The sequence below is a fragment of the Rhincodon typus genome, chromosome 45, assembly GCF_021869965.1.
Source record: "Rhincodon typus isolate 14 chromosome 45, sRhiTyp1.1, whole genome shotgun sequence".
Taxonomy (NCBI): Eukaryota; Metazoa; Chordata; class Chondrichthyes; order Orectolobiformes; family Rhincodontidae; genus Rhincodon; species Rhincodon typus.
Genome location: NC_063376.1, coordinates 7,087,906 through 7,098,495, shown reverse-complemented (window position 1 = coordinate 7,098,495; position 10,590 = coordinate 7,087,906). Strand labels below are relative to the sequence as shown.

The following is a 10,590-nucleotide window of genomic DNA, read 5'->3' as shown; positions in this document are numbered from 1 at the left end:
GATTCGAGTTAGGATTAGGGTGAGGGCTAGGGTTAGAGAAGTGGGCATTAATTGCATAATTGCAAAATGTTTCATGAAATGTCTCGGGAGTTGGGTTTCAGAGTCAGCAATTCTCCTCCTTACAAATAAATCATAAACTGAGTAAACATTGACTTCTAAACTTAACCTTCATCAATTGGCAGTCAGACATTGACCTCTCAGGATCCCAGAGCCTCAAACATAGAGACAGACATCAATTTCCTCAAAGAATTGAAGTTTGTATTCTTAACTAGGAATCTGCAGAGTCAGAACGAATCTGTGTTTCTGGATTCTGTCTACCTTTCAGAGCAGAAACAATTAAGTTAACTGAAATGAAAAGGGCCATGGTTTACTGGTAAACTCTAAATGAAGCTATTCATTATTTGTGGGATCAGTCTTTTCTGCAAGCAATTTTAGCTTCATTGCATAATGGTGAAATTAATGATGACTTCTGAGTTTTGAGATTGTTATGTTTTGCCCACCACAGTAATCACATCAGAGTCAAAGTTGTTGATGTAATGTGTTTGTTCAAGTTGGTGTTAATAATAGCGATGTCAGGTGTATCTACGTCACTGGAGGTGTACCCTCTTTTTAAATCAGGATCGATTGGAACGCATAAGTTCACAGTTCCTGCCAGCAGTGTGAGAGCCAGGACAATGGAAGTTGTTGCTAACCTCAGGAATGGCATATCCAATTTTTTGGCAAGCACAGTATGTTTTCTTTCCTCTTATTTCAGCCATTGGGGTTCCTGGTAAGCTGTTATCCCAAATGTTCCGGACAAAAACTGATGATAACTTTGCTGCTTAATTGTCATTTATTATCGCTGTGTATTTTGCACAAACACCTTTTCTAATCATTAAAGTCTGCCATTATATCTGCTCCTTCACTCTTCAAGGAAATTCATTTTTAACTTTAATGATGGACTATAAACCTCCTTTGCTTACTTTATTTACTTGTGCTTTGGTTTCCAAAATATTGTGTTGATAATTGTGTTTCAAGCATGTAACTATACAAAAGCAGGCAACATTTCAATTTTGACCTATCATGCAATATCAAAGCTGGAAATTTTGCCATAGGTTCTGTCACATTGTTCTTTTGATTCAGGACATGATCTGTAAATATTTACTTCTATTTCAATGTTTTCCCTCACAGTTAACCTGGTGGCAGTATTGATCCTGTCCCGAGGAAAGTGTGGTCTCTCCAAGTGCATCACTCATTATTTGATTGGAATGGCGATGGCTGATCTCCTTGTCGTTGTCTTTGATGCCATATTGTGGATCACTTTTCCAATGCATTTACCAAATTCTTTTGCGACAATTACTCCCATGTGTAGTCTTTTCTCTGCTCTGGGGTCAGCAGCCACAGTGATTTCTGTCTGGCTCACAGTCACATTCACTTTTGACCGTTTTGTGGCCATTTGCTATGAGAGATTGAAAACAAAATTTTGCACTGAGAGAACTGCAGCAGCATTTCTACGGACTGTGAACATGTTGGGCTGCCTGGAGTCCCTACCTTGGTATTTTATATATAAGCCACAATACATCATTGATAATATTCCAAGGGGTTGTGCCCCGAAATCGTGTTACTTCAGCTCCCCTGCATTTGAAATGACTAACTACATTTTTACTCCTTGTGTGCCATTCTTTCTTATCTTGCTGTTCAATGGGCTGACAGTCAGGCGTATTTTAGTGAGCAGTCAAATCCATCGGGGTCTCCGGGGACAAAAACTTGCAGAGAAACACAAGGATGTGGAGATAGAAAACCCATGGAAGTCCATCGTTTTGCTGTTCAGTATATCGGGCTGTTTTGTGCTCTTGTGGGTTCCCAAGCTTGTGTACAATATTTATGCATGAATTACAGATATCCGATATTACTACTCCTACACAGACCCTTGCTTTATCACAGATCGCACAGCGAAGATGCTGCAAGTGCACAGCTCCTGCACCAACACGTGTATTTATGCTGTGATCCAGTCTAAATTCAGGAAAGAGCTGAAGAATGCGATGACATACCCCTTCAAGCGAATCATTAAATCATGGAACACGTTAGTGAATTATGGAAGAGTTTGAAACAGGCGAATTAATTTTCACTTCATATTCGAACACCTACATTCGCCATGGGCGAGAAAGGTAAATTATCAGCAGCACAGTCTTCAATCTGATTATGTTTGTCCAATAAATCGATTTATTGCAAGACTTGCTGTTTGGGCAATTCATGAATCGATCTCTAAAGACAAAAATGGGCAAGTGAGAGCTCAGACAGAAAACAACTAAGTCTGGAGAAACCGTGCAGAAAGCTGTCCATCTCTGCTGTGAGATTGTTAGGAAGTGGGCTCTGAATTTCACCAGAGATATGGAAATTATCTGAATACATGTAATAAAATGCTGACAATTGAGCATCAGTCTGAAGAGTTGACTCTTTTCCTCAGGTTGTTGCCCAAAATCGGAATTATTTCCCAATTTTTCTACCTGTATCTGCCAACTTTATAGCTGAACTGGATTACTGTGAGATCAGAATTTCTTCAGAGCAGTGCCCTTCTGGAATTGTCAGGCAAACGTCAAAGAGGGAGAATAACAGCTCTGAACCTGATTAATAACTGTTGACTGTAGTCCCTGTTCTTAAGATGAGAAATCGAAAATCGCTTTTCCCTCACTCCTGTATAGAGTAGAAAATAAATGCTCCCCAATATTGTTTTCTATTGTGGCTCTAAGCAGACATCTAATGCCTCAAAGCATGTAAGATCCCAAACAGTTTTAAGTGCACATGGAAAGAATGTTTCGTCTTGTGGCTCTGTGGAGACTGATGGTTCATGGGGGTGTCGTTGTTTTAGTTTTAGAGCATCCCCTTTTTGAGATGAGGAGATTTTTTGTTTTCTCTGAGGGTGTGCAATCAGAGGATGGTTGTGGGTTGGGGGTCTGTCATTCATTATTTTTAGAGTAAATAGATTCTTGATAGTAAAGAAAATAAAAGGAAAATTGGGAATGCAGAAATTGAAACACAAACAAATAAACCATAATCTGATCAAAAGGTGAAGCAGACTTGGGGACAATGTTATACTTCTGTTTCCACTTCGTAACTTTGTACGTTCATAAATATTGTAAGCTCAACTGCAATCCATGGTGTACAACCACATTGAGATGAATTCACGTGAGCAGTTATAGCAAGGAGATCATTTAATTTCCATCCTGAATTGTGCTTGAGGGAAATGAGAGATTTTGTTGAATGGCTACAGTGCATACTATATGGTCACACATTTGCAGCATTAAGAAAAAGAGGACAAAGTTAATTCCCTCTTAGTCATGTGTTCCCTCTCTGCCACCCTCACACCATTGAGAAGAAGGAAACAGGGGCCCGATTCTGAGGTTTTAGCTGTTCTGCTATTCTTGTTCAGCACGCTACTGGTCCTTATAAAACAGAAAACAGAAGCTGGATTAGGCTTTTCAGCCCTTCACTGCTCCACCAAACAACATGATCATAGCTGATAATTGAACTTAGTCCCCTGGTCCCACTTTCTCCCCCATACACTTTGTTTCCTTTAGCACAAAAAACTATATCTAACTCTTTCTTGAAGATATTCAATTTTGAGACCTCAGCTGTCTTTTGCGGAGAGAATTCCATAGGCCCACTACTCTCTGTGTGAAGGCATTTCTTCTCATGTCAGCCCTAAGTCCCCTGCCTAGTATTATTAAACTGCGACCCCCTTGCTCTGGAGGCACCCATCATGAGAACATCCTCCCTGTATTTTCCCTCCCTAACCCTAGTTGAATTCCTTCAGTTTCGATGAAATAACATCAAAACATTCTCCAAAGCTTAGATGAAAATAATCCAAAGGGATCCATTTCTCTTCATGCATCAGTACTTTCACTCCAGGAATCAGTCTGGTAAACTATCGCTACACACTCTCCAGAGCCGAAACATCATTTCTCAGATAAGGAGGCTAAAACTGCACAGGATACTCAATGAGTGGTCTCACCAAAGCCTTGTACAATTGCATCAAGACATCCCTGCTCCTGTTTTCCAACCCTCTCACTCTGAATGCCAACGTCCCATTTGTCATCTTCACCATCTGCACGCTTACTTTCAGCAACTGTAGGTAGAACACAGACCTCGTTCCAGCTTTGAGAGATTTTAGCTGCAACATTCAGTTGTTGTGTTTGTTTTTATTCATTCATGGGATAAGGGCGCCGCTGGCTAGGCAGCATTTATTGCCCATCCCTAACTGCCCAGAAGGCAGTTAAGAGTCAATCACATTGCTGCGGGTCTGGAGTCACATGTAGGCCATACCAGGTAAGGATAGCAGTTTCCCTGCCTAAAAGACATTTTTGAACCAGGTGGGTTTTTCCCAACAATGGATTCACGGTCATCATTCCACTCTTAATTCCGGAATTTATGGAATTGAAATTCCACCATCTGCCATGGCTGGATTCGAACCCAGGTCCCAGGAACGTTATCTGGTCTCAGGGTTAACAGCCCAGCGATAATGGCACTCGGCCATTGCAATTGTGCATCTTGAATGAAGAAGCTCGACCAGGGATTTGAAAGCAGTGTTCAAGATTATGAGGGTAGATAAACAAGACCAATTCTCATGAGCAGATAGTGTAAGGACCAAATGGGTACAGACTTTAGGTTTTAAGGAATAGTTGTGGGGATGGTTTCAAGTGATGAGTGGTCATGAATGGAGTTTGTTACTCACATGGATGCCGGAGCATAATCGAGAGGTGGATGGCCTCCTCCTGCTTCAATCTTCTATGTTTCCATGTCTCTATTCCTAACATTATCATGGTTCCACCAGGCAGAACTGTACGGATGCTGTGTTAAGAATTCCGTATTAGTTTTTCTTATTTCTGAATAGAAGAACAGAAAATAAACTTCCAAAACATTAGATATGGTGTTAAGTGCTTTGGCTTATAAGCAATATTATTTGAGATAACAAGGTGTAGAGCTGGATGAACACAGCAGTCCAAGCAGCATCAGAGGAGCAGGAAAGCTGATGTTTCAGGTCTGGACCCTTCTTCAGAAATGGTGGAGGGGAAGGGTATTCTGAAATAATTAGAGAGAGGGGGAGAGGTGGATGGAAGATGGATAAAGGAGCAGATGGGTGGAGAGGAGACAGACAGTTCAAAGAGGCGGGGGTGGAGCCAGTAAAGGTGAGTGTAGCTGGGGAGTTAGGGAGGGGGTAGGTCAGTCCAGGGAAGACGGGATGAGGCTGGTAGGTAGGAGGTGGGGTTGGGGCTTGAGGTGGGAAGAGTGGATAGGTGGGAGAAAGGACGGACAGGTTAGGGAGGCGGTGCCGAGCTGGGCTGGTTTTGGGATGCGGTCGGGGGAGGGGAGATTTTGAAGCTTGTGAAGTCCACATTGATACCATTTGGCTGCAGGGTTCCCATATGAGGTGCTGTTCTTGCAACCTTCGGGTGGCATCATTGCGGCACTGCAGGAGGCCCAGGATGGACATGTCATCCAAGGAGTGGGAGGGGGAGTTGAAGTGGCTTGCGACTGGGAGGTGCGGTTGTTTGTCGCTAACCGAGCGTAGGTGTTCCACAAAGCAGTCTCCAAGCTTCTGCTTGGTTTCCCTGATGTAGAGGCCACATCGGGAACAGCGGACACAGTATACCACATTAGCAAATGTGCAGGTGAACATCTGGTTGATGTGGAAGATTTTCTTGGGGCCTGGGATGGGGGTTAGGGGAGAGGTGTAGGAGCAGGTGTAGCACTTCCTGCGGTTGCAGGGAAAAGTGCCGGGTGTGGTGGGGCTGATGGGGAGTGTGGAGCGGACAAGGGAGTCACGGAGAGAGTGGTCTCTCTGGAAAGCAGATAAGGATGGGGAGGGGAAAATGTCTTTGGCCACGTCCTGAAGCAATATTAGATGACTAGGACGACTGAGGTCAATTTTAGTTCTGAGGTTTAGATCCTGTTGTGAAAGTTGAATGTGTATGTGATTTGAGCCGAACGTGATCCTGTGTGGGAGAATCAAGCCCCGATCCATGTGACTGTGACAAGCTCTCATCTGCCTCATTAACGCAGTCAGACTGAAAAGTTATCAGTGAGTGTTTACCAGGACAAAAATGGAAATTGTCGGAAAATCTCAACAGGTCAGGCAGCATCTGTGGAGAGATATCGGAGTTAATATTTTGGATCGAGTGAATCCTCCTCAGCACGGGTCACTCAGACTTTACAGAGTTTACCAGGATGTTTGCATTCACATCAAAAATTCAGTATTAACTCAGACACTCAGACCAAACTTTAGTGAGAAAAACACCCAACCAAAAATATTTTAAAAAGATGTATATCATTTACTATCTCAAATCTATGCATAACTACACTTGGTACATTTTCCAGGTCAATGTCTTGGAGAATTTACATTGAATACAACTGCCAGCACGTACGTGAAAGGGAAGTGTCAGGAATTGTACTCAGTATCTCCTGGGTTAGCAATAATGATAGATTACAGAATATGCTGGACCATGAGGTTGTTAAGCCATAGAGTCATCAACTCATACATCACAGAAACAGACTGTTAGGTTCAAGTCATTCATGCCGACCACATTTCCCAAGATAAACTAGTCCTACATGTCTGCACTTAGCCCATATCCCTCTGAAACTTTCCTGTCCCTGTACCTGTACAAATGTCTTTTAAATGTTGTAACTGCACCTACTTCTACCACGTCCTCTGACAGTTTATTCCACATATGTACCGCCCTCTGTATGAAACAGATATCCTTCAGGTCATTTTTAAAACATTCCTCTCTGTCTTTTTAAACTCATGGCCTCCAGTTTTGAACTGTCCTACTCCAAGGAAAATATCTTTGCTGTTCACCTTATCTATGCCACTCATGATTTAATAACCCTGTATGAGGTGACCCCTCAAACTTTTACTTGCCAGAACAAAAAGTCCTAGCCTATCCACTATCTCCAAATAACTCAAACCCTCCAGTCCTGATAACATTCTTGTAAATCTTTTCTACACGCTCTCCAATTTAATAATATCCTTCCCATAGCAGGGCAACCAGAACTGTACACAGCACTCTGAAAGTGGCATCACTAATGTACTGCTCAACCTCAACATGACATCCCAATTTCTATAATCATTGGTCTGATCAATGAAGGTAAGCATGCCAAACGCCTTCTGTACCATTCTGTCTTCCTTTAATGCAACTTTCAAAAAACTATGTACTGCACTCTTTTCCCCAGGGCATTACCATTAACTGTGTCAGTCCATAGTTTTCCTTCAAGCAGAAAAGATTGAAGGATTTTGGTTTGGGTGTACAAAGTAACAAGGGGTGTCTGTGAGGTTGACATGGAGATTTACCCACACTATAGGGTTCAATAACCTGGAGGAACAGATTTAAGATGAAGAGCAGGAAATTGAGAAGATTTTGTGAAAACTGCTCTTACTGAGACGTTGTGGGTACCTGCAACTCATTGTCTCAATGGCTGATAACAGAGTAACGCCTTAAGACATTTAAAAAGGACTTAGATGAAAGAAAGAACTAGAAATGTTTTATTTAAGGAAATAGAGATTCAAAATGCAAGTTTAAGATTATCAAAAGATATTTTTGACAGTTTTTAAACTGAGGACATGAAAGTATGACATGACATTACATGGTGACCTGTGTTCTGCCCCTTCACAAATTTAACTCTTCTGTTGACAGTTTTAAACCTTCTCCCACAATTTCTTGTGGTGAGATGTGTTGTGTGGATATTCGTAACTCACTGGGTTTCTTTATGAGCCAGCGTGGACACGTTCCTTCTTTTTGTGTTGTTGAAATAGGTTTCAAGAACAGCGTAAATGAGCTGGAAACCTGGAAGACAAGTCCTTGAAATCAGGCAAACCATAAACTGACTACAGTTCCAGTTCAGTATAAGAGCACTGTTTAAATCCGCCAAGCCTGGATGCAATTATTTCTGACATTTGGTTTGAGAAAAATATACACCTGGAAAGCTTGTCAGATGCTATGGCGAAAAGACATACATACTGACATGTTAGTTTGGTTCAGAGTGCTAATCTAAACATTGCACAGGACAGGCAAGAAACAGTATCATACAGAAATATATTTTGAGATGTTGGAATGTCTTTTGATGAACGGTGAACAGAATAAAAGTGAATGCAGCACTGGATAAATTTCAGTGCTTCTTACAGCTTAATTAACTTGACAATCAGTTTCCACTGGAAATGTCAGCGTGATCCATGAACTTGGTACTAGTCACTCCATCAATAAATATGTTCGTGCAACAACTGAAAATCTTCAACATGTATCTGACTTCTTCAAAGATAATGAGAGAATGGGTGTAATCTGCAAGGTTAGCCTCTGTAATGATCATAGTCAGTCACAAGAGCATATCAGCCACAAAAGCATGAAAGTGCCAAAAACAGCAAACAGCAAGAACACAGACTTTCTTTTGTTTGCCATTTCTGGATCTCTGCAATTCCCTTCTCTGTTCTGGACATCTGTCCCTTCTGCTGCTCAATAAAATGTTTCTAATGGTCAGAAATTTGAGCAGCAAAATTGAAACAACGGGAAGAAATGAAGTTAGAACGGAGTCAAACCAGTCAAATATCACCCATCCAAGATCAGCAAAACAGCTATCTTTTGTTAAATAGTCCAACAGTACATTGTCAATGATATTATCATGTTGTCAGGTAAAGTCGATGAGCAGAGTTTTAGATGGAACAGGAGAATGGTTCTTGCAGTCACCACCATTGCAGTTTTCTTAGCAGAATAGTTGCTTTTCAGCTTCTGGCAACAAAGTGATCTATGATGAAAATTTAATTTTTCTTTATTCAATCATTGGATGAGGGCAGCAGTGACCAGGCAGCATTTATTGCCATTCCCTAATGGCACAGAGGGCAGTATTTAGAGTCAATCACATTGCTGTGGGTCTAGAATCACATGCAGTCCAGACCAGGTAAGGATGGCAGTTTCCTTCCCTAAAGGACACCACTGAACAAGATGGGTTTTTCTGATAATTGACAATGGATTCCTGGTCATCAATAGATTCTTAATTCCAGGCATTTTTATTGAATTAAAATTCCACCATCTGCAATGGCAGGATTTGGTATGGTCTCAGAACATTATCTGGTCCTCTGGATTAACAGTCCAGTCATAATAACACTAGGCCACTGTTTACGAAACTGAAGTATTTGCAGATAGATCCCTTCAGACAGTAATAATACTACAGACACGAATCATATCGAGGTTGGATTCCTTGAAGTAGTAACGACTGATCTGATACAATATGATCTCATTGATTGCAACCATTTGATCTGCTGTTGCTACGGCTACCAGGCAGTGACTGATACAAATGGAGAGACTACACTTTCCTTGGAAAAGAGTCAACAATCACCAGTAACTTAACTGCACAGTGGAGAAGTTAAGAAAACAGGCGGAAATTAATGATAAATACCTCATTCCCCCATGCCTAAGAACAGACAATAAAGATTGTAATGTATCTGAAATCAACATCCTTAGCCCAGTGAAACACAATTTCACACATTAGTTAGATAATTTCTTCCAGAAAATGGATTGCAAGCTTGCAGGAAAGTTCCTTTTCAGCTCAGAGACAGTCAGGTTCAGTGTTCTACTCTCAAACTCAAATCCTGGAATTTGCAGCAGTTTGTTGGGAGCTAACCTGTTACAGTATTCATGTTGAAGGCATGCTGTGTTAGCCCCTCCAAAGCATTGTTCTGCCTTTTACTGCAATCCCTGTGTTTGGACATCACTCTGTCGCTTGCACTTATCAATTACTTGCTCAAATCCTTTTTGACATTCCATAAAGAGCTTTATAGGTTTCCACAATTCTATGAGCAAAAATCAACATCACTTCAGGGCTGCTCTAGATTTTGTTTTCAAGATTGTAAGTTATCAGCACAAACTTTATAAGCTGCTCTGAACTCTGCTAAATATTAGGGAGCTCAAACAAATCCTTTAGCATCAACGGTGCATTCTATCTCCTGCCTGACAAAACCACCATACCTCAGTTCTGCTTCCTTTCATGAAATCAATTTGTTATCTAAGCTAACACTTCCTCTTTAATTCCAAACAGCTCTCAACTTGGACGTCTCCTTCTGTATTGAACCCAAGCCCGAAGTGTTACATAAAATTATATGGTAAACGTGATGTCAAGAAATGGCTGAGAGCACTGAACACTGTAAGAGCTATGAACCCTGGAAATAGTATTGTGGACTTGTGGTCCAGATCATGCTACATCGTAACCAGGCTTTTCTATATTATTGCAATACTGGCAACTATCCAACAAGGTGGAAAATTGCCCAGGTATTTCCCATATAATAAATGTAGGCAAATCTAATTTGGCCAGTTACCACCCAATCAGTGTACACTCAATTATCAGTAAAGTGATGGACGGTGTCAACAACAGTGCTATCAACCAGCATCAGCTTAGCAATTACCTGCTCAGTGATGCCCAGTTTCCACCAGGACCTCTTAGCGTCTGACTTCATTGCAGCCTTGGTTCAAAAATGGACAAATAAATTGAATTGACAAAGTGGGAAGAGAGGTGAGAATAACTATCTTGATATCAAGGACCGTGTGTGGCACCAAAAAGCAAAACTGGAAT

The 10,590-nt window shown here is 41.3% G+C and overlaps 1 pseudogene; it reads left to right on the top strand.

Annotated features, from left to right (window-relative positions):
* Window positions 1-699: 699 nt before the first annotated feature.
* On the top strand, window positions 700-2,087 carry LOC125487777 (annotated as a pseudogene).
* Window positions 2,088-10,590: the final 8,503 nt, after the last annotated feature.